General features: G+C 41.4%; 1 protein-coding gene across 2 annotated transcripts in view; it reads right to left on the bottom strand.

Moving 5' to 3' along the window:
- Positions 1-20,480, bottom strand: part of SLC9A9 (solute carrier family 9 member A9) — a 719,922-nt gene that overhangs the window by 381,958 nt on the left and 317,484 nt on the right. The gene's annotated exons all lie outside the window — the stretch shown is intronic.

Here is a 20,480-nt window from a genome sequence, read left to right as displayed (position 1 = left end):
TGGGACGTAGCCAGGGACTCGTCCTTGGTTGTGGTCACCTGTATAAAGCACTCATTAAATGTTCATCTTCTCAAATCCATCACTATACACGTACTGAACCTTTAATCAAAAAACAATCTGACTGTTCACTCCCCTGCATAGAGATTTCTCTGGGCTCACTCCTCACTGCTTACAAGAGAAAGTCTGAGCTCCTCGGTACAAGTCTTCTATAATCTTCACGCTCTTTACCTTCCAGCATCTCTGTCTGCACCACTCCCACCCCCTAACCACCCTTTGCTGCCTCCCACAAGCCACAAGGAACTTGCCATAATTTCCCAAACACGTGTCACTTTTTAATTACCTTGGCATTTTGATTCACTTTACCAGAGCAGCTATTTGTTTCCCATCCAAGTGCTACTGTACCCCTCCTTCCTTAAATACATAAACACAGACACAGACACACACCCACACCCACACACACCCACACCCACTTCTTGCTCCAAAAAAACCCAACCCACACCAAAACAAAAAACCTTTATTCAATCTTTAAAAGCCTTTCAAATTTCCCCTCCACCCCCCTGATCCCTCAGCAAAGACCTGGGTGACTCCTTTTTGATCCCAGAATTTGGGATCGCAGAACATATCACAGAAGAGACTGTGAGCTCTTGGCAAACACTCAATAAATGTTTGATGCGTGAACGACTAAGTGAATGAATGAATGAATGAATGTTGTTGCAGCGACTTCTTCCTGTGAAGGGAGAGGTAGTCAGCACCTGGCTCTCATTCTCTCGAGATCACACTCATCTATGAAGATGGACTCAATGTTCCTAAAAGCAAGACCTAACAATTCATTTTTGGCAGCCTGCTGCATGGCTACTATATACCTCATATCAGTATGGAGCCTTTGGGAGTACACCAGGGCAGTAAATAATCACACACTGATTAGCTGTGGTCATCAAAACTATTCAGTGTCTTGATACTTGAAACAGTCATGCAAAGTGTGAACAGCAATCATTAGGAAAATGATCCATTGAGTTGATTGCCAAAGACGAAAAGGGGGTGGTTGAAAATGTCACTGATGGTAAATTTTTAAGGCAGAGTGGGCATTTTTCATTTCTGCTCTTTCTCTTCCTATTTCATGGGCCGTGAGGTTAGTAACTGTGTTGTATAAAAGAGTGCTGGGGGCTTCCCTGGTGGCGCGCGCGGTTGAGAGTCCGCCTGCCGATGCAGGGGACGCGGGTTTGTGCCCCGGTCCGGGAGGATCCCACGTGCCGCGGAGCGGCTGGGCCCGTGAGCCATGGCCGCTGCGCCTGCGCGTCCGGAGCCTGTGCTCCGCAACGGGAGAGGCCACAACAGTGAGAGGCCCGCGTACCGCAAAAAAAAAAAAAAAAAAAAGGGTTAAGTAGAGTCAAGAAGTTTGGCACTTGTCCTGCTCTAATGGAAGGGTTTTAGTCAGACAGTGACACAATCTGATTTAAACTTTGGAAATTAAGTTCAGGCAGCAGGGCAGAGGCCAGAATGGACGTGTGGCTAGAAGCTTTCCCAAATGTTCTGGCAAGACATGAGTTGTACCAAGACTGGAAGAGTCCTAGGTTCAGTCTCCTAAACTCTTGCACATCCTGCTCTGCCCTGAACATCCACCACCCTGGGTTCTGATAGGTCAATGACCACCGTGCTTCCCTCTGTGTCACTAGCCCTTAGCACGGTGCTAGAATATAGTAAAAGCCTTTAGTGAGTGAGTGAATAAAAGACAATGTCAGGGAGGATAGAGCAGAGGTGCCAATACCCACAAGATATTTGGGATGGAGAATTCGTGGGTCTTGGTGCTTGAGAGACAGCAAGGAGTGATCTTGGTTTCAACCCTGGGCAGTTGCTAGATGGGCTGCATAAGAGAAATTAGTTTGTAGACAGGGGCATTTTGCAAGTTTGTTTTTTGACATGTTGACTTAAATATCCAGGTAGAATTTCCAATGGAAATTTCAACTAAGAAAGCTGGAAATAAAAGGCTGTAAGCTGAGTTGGACAGAGTTAAAGCAGAAGAAAGATTTTTAAGTGTTGTAAGCATGTAGCTGGACCATAAAGCCACAGGAGTGGCTGAGATTGCCTGGGCAAAGTATATAGAAAGAGGAGAGAGTTCATGAGAGATCCTTGAGGAATACTAACAGCTAAGGGCTATGTGGAGAAAAAGAGGCATGAAATATACGTGTGGGATATTTGCCAAACCTGACCCTAAAGCATGAACAAGTTGGCTGAAAACCATATTCATCATGCATAGGGTTTTTATTTACTAAAAATTATCCTAGGGAAAGGAGTATTGAATTCAACAACTAGCTCTGAGGTAAAGAGACAACACATATAAAATGTCATGAATTGGCATGACAATTAGCTGGCTCCCATTTTACTAGGCATAGAGTCAATTTCATTATTCTAGCTGAGTAGATCCTTAATCATGATAGGGAGAATGGCAGAGATGTCCTCTCTACTGGCATGTAGCTGTTCACATTTGCCACCACCCTCAGCCTTTGCAGGCGGTCGTAGGAGGGGCTAACAATTACCTCTGCTAAGTGACCTCTGTCTCCTGCTAAGATAGTCAAGACCCTGCATCTAATGAAAACAGAGACTTCCATTGGGGGTTTTAATTAGCAACATTTTCCTTTTGCTAGGATTTTGTGGAATAAAAGTAATTTTTAAATTAGAAAATTCTATCATGGAAGCTCTATTGAATATTGGCTGTTGTTTTATTGTGATTGTTGATTTTCCGAGCTTTGAAGATGACTTGCAGCTTGTCTGCACTCCCAGACACACAGGTTTCCTAGGCTCACAAATAGGGATATAAGGCCCGGGGTTTCTTTCCCCACATCCCCAGTTACGAAGTCCACCCTGGGCTGGGATGGACTCTGCACCTTTACAGTGAGAGCTCTGGGCCTTAGGAGGTAAAGGCTTTTAATTGAATATCCAGTTTTGTTCAAAACTGTTCTGACATTCCCACAATTCCTTTTGCACAAAGAACTGAAGTCCGCTTCATAAACATTATCCCACACAAGAGAGAAAGCTGTTATTTTGTGCATTCCTATTTACCCTGTGAAGAAATGGAACGGCTTGGAAATAGAGCCTGGCAGTGTGTCCTACAAGAGGGGGTACTTGCTGGGACCACAAATGAGTTGAATAGGTGAGTCAGGAAATTAGCCGCCCACTCTCACTGCTAAGCTTAGAGCTTTTTAAAAAACACATTTAATTAGCTCGCTGGCAGGGCTCAATCTCACACACAATGTCCAAGACTCTGTGGCACCTTCCCAGGAGAGAATCTCTTGGAGCAGCTGTGGACATGCTCACACAAGCTCTGCCCACGCGTTGCTGGGTTTGTAAGGACAACCTAGGTCGGAGGCTGGGCTGAAAAGCAATGCATACTTAGATGAGCCTTCTTGTGACAGTATGAGGAGAACATTCTAGATCCCATGTGGATAAGAAGGGGAGAAGACACAATCCAATTTTTGAAGCCTCTGATTTTATCAGGGGATTCAGTCATAATCGCCTTTGTCATGCTGTAGTTGTACCCATCGCTTAGTGGTGGGTTGAAAGCTCTGCTTGGGGCTCGGGGCCCCTCCCCAACACATCCTCTTTCTACTTGACTTTTTAGCTGGAGAAATGTCCGCTTTGTCTCCCAAATTGGTAGTAAAGAATGCAAGCATACATAACTTTATGCTCAAACACACACACACACACACACACACACACACACACACACACACACACACAACTACCCCCAGGTAAGAGCAGTGGATAGTTGAGAAATGCCACTGACTCACTGGAGATACCTGAGAAAATAGTTTCAGAAATCAAACGGCGAGGGGTCTCGGGGGAATGAATGAGGCAGTGGTGTGGATGGCACTTCTGAGAAGCTGGTGATAAAGGGAAGCCTATGGAGCAGAAAGCCAAGAGAGGCTTTCTCTTCAATTTCTAAATTACAGATTGAACAGAATAAGCGGAAAGAGAAGTTGAAGAGAGAGGAAAAAGAGGGGAACCCCTTTAAAGCACTGAAACGAATATTTTCTCATCTCAAATGTAATAACCATACCTGGAGATAAAAATTCAGACAATGACTGGCTGACCCCATCAGTACCTCAATGTGTTGACTCTTAAATGATGTTTTGCTTTTTTTTTTTTTTTTTTTTTTTTTTTTTACTGCTAGCTTTTGTACTGACCTCTTTCCTAATGCTCTTTCAGTCACTTTTAAGTCTTCAGGGTGATTTAGTGCCAGTCCCTTCCCTAGAATCTCCATTAGCAGCTCTCTGACCTATATATTTTCTTGGCGTTTTCCAAGGAATTTAAATTTCAAATGATATGGGTCTACGGACAACATCACACAATAGTTTCTACCCCTGTTGCCCTAAGTCATCACGGAGCCTTGTCAAAATGCTAGCTTTCCCTGGAGAGTGCTCTCTGTGGTTTTCTGTGCAAATCAGTATGTATGACACTTGTCCCTGACACATGGAGAATCAAAAATGTCTCTGGCTTGTGCAGCCGAACCATGTCAGGCCTGACAGGTGGAGAACCCTGGCAGTCTCATAAACAAGGTAGCATTTTTGCATTTCCACAAGTGATTATTGGGGAAATGTGGGATTTTTTTTTTTTTTTTTTTACTCATGTAATTCCTATAGAAGAAATTCTCCTGTAACTCTTCCCACTTTTCTGAAGTATTATACAGAGTGAGATTTCAAGGAAAGGCTTCCAAAAAAGTTGAGGTATCCTAGTACAGGCTCGAATACTGGAATTATTTTGAGCCTAAACCTTCTCGGTGAAGCCTTTTGGCAGCAGAATCAGTGCATATACTGCTTTTGCCAGTCAAGCTTTGCTAATCATATCCTAGAATCACAACTAGAAAACCTAACCCTTCTGAAATAAGTCAGAGAAACGATGCCAGATCTAGAAAGCTAACCACCAGATTTACTTCTTTGAGGTTATTCTAAATCAGAAGTTCCACAAATCATCATGGATGATTTACCCCTAAAACGCTGCAATTTTGTTTTGGCCATCAATATGGTATGTTATTTTGGTACTGAGTTAGTAGTGGAGAAAATACCGTATGCAAGCGCACGATTGCAGCTCTCTTCACCAGGGATCCTTGGGAGAAACAAGCCCTAATGCCCCAAGGCAATGGTTTCAAAGGTCCTTTGGAAAGGACCAGGGTCCTTTGGGAGTTCCTGAGACCTATCCAGGAAGGTCCCCAAGGTCAAAACCATTTTCAGAATAATATGACAATGTCACTTGGGTTCTTCCTTCTTATTATGTCATCTGTGTACAGTGGAATTTTCCAGAAGTTATATGATGTGTGCGAGTGCAATTGAATGCAGAAACAGATGTGAGAACCCAGCTGTCTTCTACTATACCACACATTAAGGAGATTTGAAAAGGTGTAAAACAATGTGACTCTTCTCAGTAAACTTTTTTGTTTTGGAAATAAATTTATTTTTATAAAAATATGTCATTTAGCTTATAAGTGGCTTATGATGGCTACTTTAAATAGATCAATGAAAATATGTTAAAAAATTTAAAGTTCTAACATGGTAAGAAGTGATAGATGTAGCAGCCATAAACAAAAAGCTCCTTGAGGTCTTTCCTAATTTTGAAGAATTGTAAAGTGGTTGTGACACCATAAAGCTTGAGAACCATTGTCCAAAGGCATTTGTTGTATGTAATGAATTAATTTACATCCCAGGCAGCCAGAATGATACTGGCTAAGCATCATCTTTGAGAGAAATGAGAAAATAGTTGCTCAAATCATTTTCTGTAGAATTTAACTCTCTTGTTGGATTCCTGTTGAGAAAGCCTTCCTAGATCTTAATATCTTTTGCCACACTATAACCAGCTGATTCTTCTGGCATATATGTAGAGGATTTCTAAAACTCCCACATGAGGAAAAGTATTCTTTTCATATTAATTCCACTGGCACATTTCTGGAATCACAGTTCTGTCATGAGTGTTTCTGTTTGTTTAAGTCTGTTTTTGGAATGTAAGTGCTTTGTGGACAGAGATTATTTCTTCAATATATGAATAATAAAAACACTGGCAACCATACGTCCTTTCCCTGACTTCAAACATGGCTGAATGTTGTTCCAGAATAATCTACTTCCTCTTTTGCTTTAAAACCAGGAGTACAGTCCTTAGCAGTTACTGAGAATATAAAAAGGTAATCAGAAGATCACAAGGTTTGGTATTAAGAAAAAAAAGATATTTAAAGATTAGGAAGGGAGAAACCTGAGAATAAATACAGAGGTCAGGGGGATGTTTCCTAGATTCCGTATTTGGGAACGTATGGGGTGAAATCTGTTGGCACTGTAGCTGGTGCTTTAAAATTTTTTCACAAAGGTACCTGCAACAGAAATATTCTAAATTTAACATTAGCACGGAACATAAACATTTAAAATAAGACCCAGTTTTCTCACCAATGGGGTTTAATGAGCCATGGTGCAGTTTAATGGGGAATCTTTGCAGTACGCTCAATATCTGAGTGAAGATGACTCACCCCGTCCTCAACAAGCGTTCCCCAATCGGGATTATGACAAGCACTTTGCCATTTTAATAATGAACACAGTAGGCAAGGGTCTGCCTACAAATCATGAAATAAATTCAGAGAAAAGCTCAGTGGAGCCATAAAGCAGACAAAGCTTGGGTGGGTCATCAATGGAAGGTAAAAATATCACTGTGACCCATTAGATGTAACAATTGCAGGACAAAAGATGGTAGTGTTAGTCATAATCATAATATAAGTGGGTTTCACAAATAAATTTTTCTCTTGCTACACAAAGATATGGAACAAGCAGCTATCTTATACCATCATTGCCCAACCTGTGGACCAAGACCCTGAGGGACATTACAGAAAGGTTTCGAAGTAGAGGGTGCATATTCCTGCTTTCTAAGCAGTTTAGACAAGCTGCTAAGGGTGAACAAGAGTAATATTGAGAAGAGTCCACACTGGGCCTGTGTGAGAGAGAGGGGAAAAAGGACAGGAGGAGAGGGATCCTACCATGTGTCCAATCATTCGTGTCATCACTCTGGGAGGTAGCTTGGATAATGCCTCCCCCCCCCCCACCCCGCCGCCAAAGATGTCCACGCACTAACCCCTGGAACCTGTGTATATATATAACCTTACATGGCAAAAGGGACTTTGCAGATGTAATTAAGTTTCCCTTAAAATGGGCAGATTATGTTGGATTATTCGGGTGGGTCCAACCTAATCACACAGGCTCTTAAAAGCAGAGACATTTTTTTGCCTGGTCAGAGATGCAGTTGAAGGCAAGGTAGAAGAGAGACTGAAAAAAAAGAGGGAGTCAGGAAGATTTCAAGTGTGAGAAGGATTCAACACTCCATTGCTAACTCTGAGATGTAGGGCCTCACTTGCAAGGGCCAGAGGGAGATGTCTAGAAGCCAAGGTATTCCCAGCTTTCAGCCCACAAGGAAAGGGGAACCTCAGTCCTTGTAACTGCAAGGAACTGGATTCTGCCAACAGACAGAATGACCCTGGGAGAGGATTCTTCCTAGAGCTTCCCTGTAAGAGCCCAACTAGCCAACACCTTGATTTTGGCCTTGTGAAACCTGGAGTAGAGATCCCAGTTGAGCCAACCTGGACTACTGACCTATAGAACTGTAAAATAATAAATTTGTGTTGTCTTAAGCTGCAACATTTCTGGTAATTTGTTATAGCAGCCCTAGCAAATGAATACACTCTGCTACCCTCTCACCATAGGAACTACAAAATGGCTAAACTTCCAGGCATTTGATTTTTCAATATATGAGTTACTGAGTGGGGATGTAGCTAGAATGGCCCTTCAGTCCTCCCTGCCCCTACCCCACCATGGGTAGAAAAGAAGTCACTTAGAGAAATCTTTTAGCTCATGCTTAGCAAGGGAAAACCTGGACGGATGAGAAGGCTGTGGGTTTGAGAATATTTGTGCATATGGGGCCCTGTGTGCTAATTAATTACCCGTATGAGTCACCCTTGGTATGAGCATCACACACAACAGATCACTCATTTACTCAGAATGTGTAACTTTATGGCTCATCAGATCACTTTATTTTCTTGTGTTTATTTTATATGACCTACACTGTGAAGAACTGGTGCTGAAGTGGGAATGATGACTTCTAAACCAGGGTGGAAAGTTAGCACAACTGGGCAAGCCAAGTCTAAAGCGAGCAAGCCAAAAGTCATAAAGCAGCTCTCAGGATAACTTTTATTTTTCTCCTTTGAACTTTGTTTTGTACTTTATACACTTTTTAAAATAAGCATGCATTATTATTTTTTATTTTTCATTTTTGTGGCCATTTTCCTTTTTCTTTTTTGAACTTTGTTTTGTATTTTATAAATTTTTTACGATAAGCATGCACTATTTTTAGAATAAGAAAGGTAAAAACTGTAACTGGCCAAACTTAGTAAGGAGATACAGCATGGAACTCGGAGTCTCTTCCCACAGCCCAGGACGCCATATGTGAGGACCCCTCACCTCCTCCCTTTCTCTCAGAACTTCCTCCCTGGGCTTCCAGACTGTTGAGCCCTCTATGTGACATGACACTGTGGACACTTCTTGTCTCTCCAGGTGCTCTCCTTTGGGTTGGGGATACAAGCTTCACCTAATTTCCCTTCAACCCCTCTTGTCTCTTTTTCTCTCTCTCCTGTGTAAACTCAAGCAGATGCTGCCCAGGAACTCCTCCTCGGTTCCCTTCTCGCTCCACCAACTCTCCCTGAGCAATCTCGTCCACACCAAGTAATCTCAATCTCCAGCCCATCTCTTCCTCTCCCTCACCTACAGACCCCCGTATCTAGCCACTGCCAAGACAACTCCACCTGGAGCTCTTCTACTGGAACAAATATTTGTTAAGCATCACTGTGTGCCTGGCACTGGGTATGGATGTGCTGTAGATTCCCTATCCCCTAACCAGCCTTTGTCAATCATCTGCTTTTGCTCTTGAACTACCAATCTCAAGGAATGGCAGCATCACCTACCCAGAAACTTTTTGTTTGTGTTAAAAAATGTGACTTATCTTATTTACAATGGGAAAAATCTCTGGCATTATAGGATATAATTTCAAGAGACAAGCCACACTTTGCAGTTCAGTGGTTTACAAGGTCAGTCGAGGAAAGAAAAAGAAACCAGTTCCAGAGGTGCTATATTACATCAGATACTGCAGTGTGAACTAGCTTTGTCACATCTGAAATTTTAGTCCTCTACAGTAATCCTTTCTGGATTGGAAAATAATATAAGCAGGCAGAAGTTCAGGTGCAGATAAATGCTTTTTCTTATGTGAAAGCAGTATTAACAAACAAACAAACAAACAAAAACACCTCCCCCAAAACAGCCTGGGGCTTCCCTGGTGGCGCAGTGGTTGAGAGTCCGCCTGCCGATGCAGGGGACGCGGGTTCGTGCCCCGGTCCGGGAGGATCCCACGTGCCGCGGAGAGGCTGGGCCCGTGAGCCATGGCCGCTGGGCCTGCGCGTCCGGAGCCTGTGCTCCGCAACGGGAGAGGCCACAGCAGTGAGAGGCCCGCGTACCGCAAAAAAAAAAACCAAAAAACAAAAACAGCCTACAAGCATTTTTACTTTTCTTTAAATTGGTCCCCTTGGATAAAGAGTTGGTCATCACGGGTATCGGTTATTCATCTATATATTTGTTGTTACCTTTGATAGTTTTGGCAAGCAGCAGGCAATTAATTCTGTTGACCTAATGAGTGAACAAATGGATGAAACTTGAAGGTCATGCGCCATGTGGCTAACTCCCTGAAGATCAGACCGGCTCCTGCCTCTCTTGTGTCCTCCCATTGTGGTCAATGACTTCTCTGCCCACTCACTGACCTGATAGCACTTGCTATAAAAAGCTGTTTTTGTTTCAGTTCAAAATAATACATTGAACTCTACAATGTGTTTTTTTATAGTAGCCAGGTCCCTGTCCTTTCTTGGCTGTGTTCTAGAAGGAGGGAAGCCACTTTTCAAGGAATCCTAACCCCAGGGGCCTCTGAGAGGCTTTGTAGAGCAAGGAGGCTGCTACTTGGGGTGCTCTCCTGGCTCCTTAGGCACCTCACCCTTCAGGAGGTGCTCACTTTCACGTTGTGCAAGTGCTGACGCTGCATTTACGTGACTCTGAGAGTGAGTGCTGCCTTCAGTGTGACTCAGTAGTTGCCTCATTGCCCCATGGTTTTGACCTCAGTCAGCCAAGCCAAACCCTACAGAGAGCCAGAGGGTGCTCTTGTCCAAGGAAACACTCTCCAAGAAACTTCTGAATCCAATTTGCCCCCATATGCAATATCTTCTTTAATACATAAATGGAAAGTGTGGGCTGGGCACTGACTTTCAAAACTTCTGTTCTGCAGGTCTGTCTTTGAGCACTGCTGAGAATGAACTGCTTTCATGTAAACAGAGCCATTCTGTTCCCCAAAGCAGCGAGCCAGAGAGGTCTGTCAGCCACAGCTGTTTCCCAGCTGTCCACGGAGCTGTTGGATTGCTTCAAATGGTTTTTCAGTGTGTTCTTGAAATCCCATCCTCAGAACACCTGGAGTCTTGCTTTATCCACTCTCAATATCCCGGGCATTTATATAGTTGGTTGTCACCCACTATCTTCTCTAATGCTGTTCTGTTCCATAACTAGGCTTCCTGAAGCAAGACCTTTGTGCCAAGACCTTGCTATTCACAACTCTGTTGTGAGGTAGACAGCATGGTTGGGAACTTGACTCTGACGTCAAACCAACCTGTGTTCGGATCCTAGCTGCAATGCAAATGAACTTGGTGATCCTGAGCCAGTTACTTCACCTCACTAAGCTTTCAGTAAGCTTCATTGGCAAAAGAGAGATAAAAATATTCCCTCCCTCGTAGGATTTTGGAGAAGGATTAAGTGGGATAATTTATGTAAAGTGTCTGGCATATTGTATTTCAGTTAATAGTGGTTACCATTGATGCTATTATTCATGTCATCAAAACCATCAGAGGGTTTGTCCATTATAAAATGGAATGACACCTTCTACTTGTGTGTTTCCCCTTTGATACTCAAAAATGCCTTCAAGAGAGGTAAACAGATATTATCAAGCAGAGAAGGGACGAAAACTCTTCTCTGCCTCCCTCCATTTCTCACAAATTACCCCTTGAATTTCTTCATTTGGAAAGAACACCTACTCCTACCCAACGTACATTTATTTACTTTCTCTTTCTGAGTCTCAAGGTCCCCGACTAAAAATGAGATTGAGAGAGCTTGTCTTTTTTTTTTTTTTTTTTTTTTGTGGTACGCGGGCCTCTCGCTGTTGTGGCCTCTCCCGTTGCGGAGCACAGGCTCCGGACGCGCAGGCGCAGTGGCCATGGCTCACGGGCCCAGCCGCTCCGCGGCACGTGGGATCTTCCCGGACCGGGGAAGGAACCCGTGTCCCCTGCATCGGCAGGTGGACTCTCAACCACTGCGCCACCAGTGAAGCCCGAGAGAGCTTGTCTTTAAGGTCCTTCCCAAACGAAAATTCTATGGCTCTCAGACCTAAACTCCAAACTGTAGACTCTGGGTGTGGAGAGTGCATCTTTTCCTAATTATGCTGATGGAGCCTGGGTGGCAACTGAGATCAGGGGTTGCAGAGCAACAGGTGCATAATAGTGTCAAAGACAAATGATCATGAGCTTGACTCTTCTGCATAAGTGAGGAGAGAGCTGTTATAATAGCAAGAGTGTGCGCTCTCGATTTGACCCTGGCCCCCAGAAGTATCAAGCCAGGACACCCCCAAAGCAAGTCTGAGCCTAGGAAGATCTTGCTAATATTGAGCAGGTCATGCCACCTGTGGCCTGAATGGGAATTAAAAAAAAAACCCTACTCATACGGCCACCTCTTATAGGAGAGAAACGTGGTTTGTGGTTCTTCCAACTGACGTGTTGTCTTCTTTAATCAAGCAAAATACTGTCTTGAAGGAGGTCCTATGCCTTCCCAGGACCCTCTTCCCACCAGAGTGATACAAGAGTTCATGGGGTCCTTCCTCCCAGCTCACAAAGCTGCCTGACTACCTCTATCTTATCTTTTAAATTTCTGCTGGTTGTTATATTTATATCCCCCTTTAAACTGGAGTTTCCTGAGGGCAGATCAGTATTTTGCTTCTCTCTCCCTCCCTCAGTCACTCCTATAGTACCTAGTGCATAGCAGGTGCTGAGTAAATGTTTGTTAAATGAAATCAACAATAGAGTGAGAACTTGACTATTAGGTTTCATTTTGTGCTAAGCCTAATGGGCCCATCACTGTTCTATAATATTTTGAGAAATAACAGTGGTGTAGGACAAAGAATGTTGGATACACTTTGTCTCCCATCTCTGCCACTTATGACCCTTGTAGACTTAAATAAACCACTTAGGTATTTATAATCTTAAGTTTCTTAAAATGGAGATAATTGACTGGCTGTGGTGATGATCAAATTATACAATACATGTGTACACACTTAGTTAATTGTTGTTATCACTAAATGATATGCTCTCCAGGTAGAAAAATTCAGATGGAGGTTTTCGTTTGCTACCAATTGGTGGCTTGGGTTTCTAAATTTTGACTTAACAGATGCTTTGATGGTTAGAATAAGGACATTACTGATTTTAGAGCTGGCTGCATGTTAGCTGAAGTCAATAATACATTTTGATCATACAGATGTTAGTGTTCTTATAGAAAACATAGTCTAATCATCTAAGAAAATAGAAGTCCTGGCTTTTGTGTCAATCTTTCATTGACTTACTATAAAAATCTTAAGAAAAACCCAACATTTCTCTGTGCCTCAATTATCTCATCTAAGAAATGGATCCTCTCTACCCAAGAAAACTACATGAAAGTAGTTGAAATACTGCCTGTGGAAGCTATTTCAGTTCACTGAAAGAGATACATAATATAAATTCAACCTGTTCTTTTTATTTCTGGATAAATTAGCTCAAGAATAGAATCGGGTTTTATATGATGGTGTTTTATAGGCCTGGGTTTATGTAGAGACTTTTAAACTGATGCTATCCCAGTGTGTTTAACATGGAATTGGACAGCCACAAAAAAAAAAAAAAGCAACCGAATACTATTAAATGACACTGTGTACAGGTTTGAAGCACAGATTGCCTCGTAAAAATGGCTGGTCTATCTGCAGAGTCTCTAGAAGCCTGCTGCCTTCTATGTGAAGTACGCTGGTCTAATATCCTCTGACTTCCTCAGAGGTGGAAATTTTTTCTACCTGGAATTCAATGAAAACGTATGAAAAGACCCCAAATGATCCATCACTGCTTGCCTTCTTCCACAGCAATACTAATACAGTACTTCTCTACCAAATATTAAACAATAGAAGTAGAGTCACCCAAGTTTCTCTACAGATAACTAGGCAAATGATTTAGGGACATAACCTTATATTGTATGTGAGCTTTTTTTTTTTGGAATATGGGAATAAAACCATCTCAATCTCTTCCTATGCTGCTTAGCAGATATTAAATGAATGTTGTCTTTGTTCTCAAAGCCAGCCCTGGTGCTGAAGAGACTGCTTTGTAAATTACATCTTAGTTTTTTTTGTCTGCAGATAGAAAGTTATTCAGTTTTCTCTTGAATTCCTGTGTAGAATGCTACTAACACCAGTGTTGAGAAACCACAAACTTGGTGTATTCTGAAACTCTGAAATGCAGAGGCAGAGAGGACCAAAGGAGAAGAAGAACAATATATATGACTGTAAAAAAAGAAGCTATAATACAAACAAAAGAAATGAATGAGGACCACAATTAAATATTGAAAAACAATAGTGAAGAAAGTGTGTGATCAAAGGGACCTAAGAAAAACAGAACTAAACAATGAAAAGTCTTCTGATTATGACAATGTTAATAATCATTCCTCCCATATTAAAAAATAATCAGGGCTTCCCTGGTGGCGCAGTAGTTAAGAATCCCCATGCAAATGCAGGGGACACGGGTTCAAGCCCTGGTCCAGGAGGACCCCACATGCCACGGAGCAACTAAGCCTGCGCTCCACAACTATTGAGCCTGTGCTCCAGAGCCTGCGAGCCACAACTACTGAGCCTGCGCCCGCAGCTACTGAGCCTGCGTGCCACAACTACTGAAGCCTGCGTGCCTAGAGTCCGTGCTGCACAACAAGAGAAGTCACCGCAGTGAGAAGCCCGCGCACCGCAACGAAGAGTAGCCCCCGCTCCCTGCAACTAGAGAAAGCCCACACGCGGCAATGAAGACCCAATGCAGCCAAAAATAAATAAGTTAATTAATTTAAAAAAAATCAAAATTCTAACCAGAGAGTTCAATGACAAATGAAAAAATATGAGAGACAGCCCAATTAAGTCACCCTTACTAGAGAGGCTTTTCTCCAAAAATAACAGTTCTGCTTTTAATTATAGATTCTTGGGTCTATTAATCAGCCATCTTCCTCAAGGCTAAGCTTGGTGCAAATAACAGAGAAGGATTCAGCAAAATGCCTTGTTGAATTAAAAATAATTGAATTAAAAATATTTTTATACACATGACCAATCACCATTATTTATGCAGATGTTCCTTCGTGCTTCTTTGGAGAGGCTTTTTTTCTTTCTTTTCCTCCTTTGTTAAAAAAATATGCTGTTCTTCTGCAAGAACTACTGTGAAATGAGAGGTACTGTGACTGGTAGTTAATACCTATTTTTATCAAAACAGCAGTGTAGCTCGCACATCACCAGTGCAGCCGTAACCATAGGAACCCCAAATAGAAAGGGTCTTCTTCGGATTATCAACACGATCAAAGGTAAGATAGTTCATGTGCCTCTGGAATAGTTACACTGCAGCAAACTTTAAAGGATAAAGTGGCTTTTTTCCCCTTACAACTTAAATGTTAAATGAAAATAGTGACTTGCAAGTATGGTGTATAAAAACACCTTTCATTTTGGAAGACTCTTATTTCCTCAAAGTGTTAATAATAGAAAAGATGAAAACCCAATGCTGTTCATTTGTCCAGTGCTTCCATCTGATTATGCTGAGGAGACAATAATAATCATTTTGCCAAGTTGGAGAATTCGTTACAGGTAAAACCCTACCCCTGGGCGCCCTGTAGGATGAGAAGTCATATTTTGTGCCCATGCACTCAGAGGGTGGCTTTGGTCAGTGGTGATTGTAGACACACATTACGTGGGATAAGCTATAGTCAGTGACTCAAGGTGTGGACCGGCAGTCAAATTATAAAGAAAAGGAGCCTTTAATTAGAGAAGTGGAACTCGTCTGAAAGAGCAGTGAAGTGCCAACCCAAACACAGATCTGAATTTGGCTTTATAATTTGTGGTAGTATTAGAATGGGGTGAGGAGGGATGGGTGAGCAGAGAATAAAAGGCTAGAGCACTCATTCTTAATTATTCCATGATCTATATAATCCAAAACAGCCTTTCTACTACGTTTTGCAATGCCTGATACGACTCCAGGAGCAGCATCTGGAAGCACAGGGAAACTACTCTGAATTTTAAGTATTTAAATAACGTACACTGGGAAACCATCAACCAAATGAAAAGACAATCTACAGGATGGGAGAAAATATTTGCAAATGATGGGACCGACAAGGGCTTAATTTCCAAAATATACAAACAGCTCATACAACTCAACAACAAAAAAACAAACAACCCAATCCCCAAATGGGCAGAAAACCTAAACAGACATTTCTCCAAAGAAGAAATACAGATGACCAAGAGGCACATGAAAAGATGCTCAACATTGCTAATTATTAGAGACATGCAAGTCAAAACTACAATGAGGTACCACTTCATACCAGTCAGAATCGCCACCATCAAAAAGTCTACAAACTATAAATGCTGGAGAGGGTGTGAAGAAAAGGGAACCCTCCTACACTGTTGGTGGGAATGTAAGTTGGTGCAGCCACTGTGGAAAACAGGAGGTTCCTCAGAAAACTGAAAATAGAATTTCCATATGACCCAGCAATCCCACTCCTGGGTATATATCCAGACAAAACTATAATTCAAAAAGATACATGCAACCCTATGTTCATAGCAGCACTATTCACAGTAGCCAAGACATGGAAACAACCTAATTGTCCTTCAACAGATGAATGGATAAAGAAGATGTGGTACATATATACAATGGAATACTACTCAGCCATAAAAAAGAACAAAATAATGCCATTTGCAGCAACATGGATGCAACTAGAGATTATTATACTAAGTGAAGTATGTCAGAAAGAGAAAGACAAATACCATATGATATCACTGATATCATGAATCTAAAATATGACACAAATGAACCTATCTATGAAACAGAAACAGAATCACAAACAGAGAGAACAGACTGGTGGTTGCCAAGGAGGAGAGGCTTGGGGGAGGGATGGAGTGGGAGGCTGGGGTTAGCAGATGTAAGCTTTTTTTTATAGAATGGATGAACAAGGTCCTACTGTATAGCACAGAGAACTATACTCAATATCCTATGATAAACCATAATGGAAAGCAGTATCAAAAAAGAATGTATATATATGTATAACTGAGTCACTTTGCTGTACAGCAGTAATTACCCCAACATGGTAAATCAACTCTACTTCAATAAAATAAATAAATAAATAATGTACACTGGATGCTATAAAAAAAGAAGTAGAGAATCCACACAAAGATATATACAATTTAATTGTTGTTGCTTTTTAATCCTTTTACACTTGGGATTTACCTTGAAAGTGGATGGAGAAGTAATGAAATATCATGAGACAACAACTGTTTCATCATGGTTACTTAAGAAAAGAGTGGATATTTGGCAATTTCATGTTCAATTATAAACATATGTTTTGACAGTGTCATCTAAAAAGTCAATAAAGTGACTTAGAACAACTCATTGTTAGTAGAAGTTTGTTTAATAATAATACCTAGCAATTTACAAATAACAACATTTCTTTTGATCTCACAAGAATTCTGTGAAGAAATTGAAGGTACTTAATGTTTTGTTTTGTTCTTACAGTATCTATGTTAAGGACATGGAAAATGAAGTTCAGAGAAGTTAAATCACTAAAATGCGGTGCTCCATTCACCCATGACACTAATCTTGCCTTAATGAACATATACTTTCCATATCCAGGATAATTTGGCCACTGGAAGGCCCCATCCTGACCTCATTTTTAGGTAACTCTCCTACACCATCACACACCTATTTCATTTTTAGTGGCAATTCCTCTTGGGGTTGAAAGTTTACGATTCATCCCTAACTGTGATCCTTTTATGTGGAGAATTTCCTAGGCGATCTCTTAAATGATTTAACCCACAAACATAGGAGCTGGTAATGTATTCCCCAGTGCCCTGGCTCACTCTAGCTTTCCACTTGAGACCAGCTAGCCCCAGAATTAGAGTGACACCTAGCTGTGATTTTAGGTAGCACATGCTGGGAAAGCTGGACAATGGAGGCTGCCCTGCCAGGAGACAGTCAGGTGTATCTCAGGAGGGAGGCCGCCACCTCCCAGAGGTGGAAGTCTCTGAGGTTTTCTAGCAGCACTTTCTATACTTCTGCAATCTCCTGGGAACTAGGACGTTTACAGCTCACAATCCCTGAGGAGGGAACACATACGGTGGTGAGAATTTATCTTTACTACAATTATCCTAAAAAGTTCGTTTTGCCACCCTTGAAATTGCACACGTATCCTATAAGTGCGTAAGCCGATATGTACCTCAACCAAAAACATCAGTACTGAGCCTACTTCACTCTCTATGATTCACCATGTTTACTCAGGATTGCAAACATTTCACTCATAAGTTCTTACATTCATCAGGCTTCTTTCTGAACTAGCATCATTGGTGTCAGTTGGACATTTGTCAGAACTGAAGTTCTGGACTCCACCTGGACTTATTGAATCAGAATCTCTGGAAGCAGAGCCCAGTAATCTACATTTTAACAAACTCTCCAAATGAGATTTACATACGCTCAAGTTGGAGAATCACTAATGGAGAACAGGAAGTGAGTGACCTCAGCAATCATCTAATTCTCCTCTAGGAATATATGAGGAAACTAAGCCTAGAAAGGTTAAGTGGCCACCCGAATTTGCCCTGTGAGTTAGTAGCAGGAACTGAACTAGACCTTAGATCTCCCAATGCCCAGTTACAAAAATAACATGGTGCTACAACACTTGTCAAGAAGCTGGTTGGGCTCACTATTAGCAAAGCAGAGACTTAGACTTTGTATCTATATTCCTCTTGGCTTCTAATTTCAATAAATGAATTATCCATGCATATAATTTGGGCTCCAGACAGGATAATGCCAGAGTGAATATTGTAAATTCAATTAACATGAACCAGTAGTCTCCTTATGAAAGGCAACACCCAGGGTCCAGGGCTTCATCAAGCACTTGGGATTCTTAGCACACTTTAGCTGCCAGATCAAGTCAAGATGTGTGACTTACATGTAATATGCAAAGACGTTGAATTTTTTTTTTTACTTCATAGTATGCATAATATCATATCGAGTTTGAAGATTTTCTTTTAAGATCTTCTAATTACACTTTATAGTGGTTTAATAACATGACATTAAAAAATTCATCAATTTTCCCATTTCTATGAAATTTTGAAGTTTTCTTTTTTGCATATATAGATGTGCTTCCATATAAATGCATAAATATGTAAATGTCCCATTATATTTATATACTTTTTGTTTGCTTTAATAGTCTTTTTTTTTTTTTTTTCCGGTACTCGGGCTTCTCACTATTGCGGCCTCTCCCGTTGCGGAGCACAGGCTCCGGACGCGCAGGCTCAGCGGCCATGGCTCACGGGCCCAGCCGCTCCGCAGCACGTGGGATCTTCCCGGACCGGGGCACGAACCCGTGTCCCCTGCCTCGGCAGGCAGACTCTCAACCACTGCGCCACCAGGGAAGCCCTTAATAGTCTTTTTTTTTCTTTTCCTTTTTGACATGTCTCCCTTTTCCCCATCTCTTCTTTTCCTTCCAAAGTAACCCAGCTTTACAATCTAGTACATGTCCCACCAATGTCTCTTCATACGAAAATTCTCTTTATATTAATCACATACACACACATTTGTAACATACTAAATCAGAAGTTTAAACTGAGGAGAAAAGAAAAAAATAACATTTTCCACAGTGAGATGCACAATTTTAAAGTACTTATCCAAAAACCAGTTACATGATTCCTTTAAACCTCTCACCTACCTTAAGAATGTGAAAGGATCTCTAGACTCTAGCCTAGCAGGTTAAGATTTGTGAAAGGTGTTCTGCTACTTGTAAATTGTGAATCTCACACTCCCACATGGGGAGGGTTGTGGGTGTTTGACCTCATCTCAAGCCTATGAAAAGGACCTTTGCCTAGACTGTCAGACAGCTTAAGATGTGACCCCTGGAGTTGGGGAACACAGTGGAATATTGGTTGACTCTCGTCTAAGAAATCTAATGGGCTGTGGCTGGCCAGCTGCTCTAATGGTGGCTTACTGTTAATCAAATAAAAAATTTCCTTACTTCATCTCTGCTCCCATCAGGAACTGCATCTAGCAAGGGGTAGATGAGGCATGTGAGAAAGAAGACCCCAACCAACCTGCCTTCAACGGGCTGGGAGATGTGGGGCAAAGTCTTAAATTAAATTGAAAATATGCAATATTACATGATATTGGACATATTCATTGCTGAATTGAGACTGATTGCAACTTAAAGACCAAAGGTTTTCATCCACGTGGGAAAGGAGTAGTCTTTTAAAAGAACACTTTTAAAAGAGCAATGGGAGAAAAAAAGCAGTTTCTACAGTTATACCCCATGAGTCCTGCTTTATACATATATCTGTATATGTAAATACAAACACAGGCATTCCCATGTATTTATGTATGTACATTATGTATATAAATACATTTATATACATAAATACATGGGAATGATTGTTGTTTTTAAAAAATTTGAATCATATATATACTCTTCTGCATTTTGCTTTACATAGTCAACAGTGCCTCCTCGAAAGCTTTCAAGTCAGCTGGAAGAACACTAATTTTCTTTTTTAATGGCTACATGACATCATGTAGATGTCCTGCAACCTATCCAACAATTCCCGTATGCATAGGATTCACTTTGCTTCTTTTTTTTTTTTCCCTCCACTTAAAAAGATGTTGCAATTAACATCCCTGTCCATATATCCTTAAGAACCAGTCTTTTTACTTGTGTGGGACAACTTCCCAGGAGTCGGATCGCTGGGAGAAGGGGCTATGTATTTTAAATTCTAATAGTTGTTACAAAATTGATTTCCAAAAGTCTGTTGGTTTAAATTTCCACTAGAAATGTGTAAGAGTCCACTTTTCCCTGCTTCCCTGACAGCAATGACTGTTACTTCGTGTTACAGTTGTTGCCAAACTGCTAGGGGTAAAATGATATGCTGTTACTTTATTTTACATTTCTATGGTTTCTGACGAGTTTGAATAACTTTTCACATTTGGAGGCCCAAGAGGATTTGCACTTCTATGAATTGTCTCTTTATTGTCTTTGTCCATTTTTCTGTTATTTATTGCCAGATTGTCCTTTTTAAGTGTCTTTGTATATTAGAGACAATAATAC

The sequence above is a fragment of the Kogia breviceps genome, chromosome 5, assembly GCF_026419965.1.
Source record: "Kogia breviceps isolate mKogBre1 chromosome 5, mKogBre1 haplotype 1, whole genome shotgun sequence".
In the NCBI taxonomy this organism is placed as follows: domain Eukaryota; kingdom Metazoa; phylum Chordata; class Mammalia; order Artiodactyla; family Physeteridae; genus Kogia; species Kogia breviceps.
This window is presented reverse-complemented; position numbering and strand designations above follow the sequence as displayed.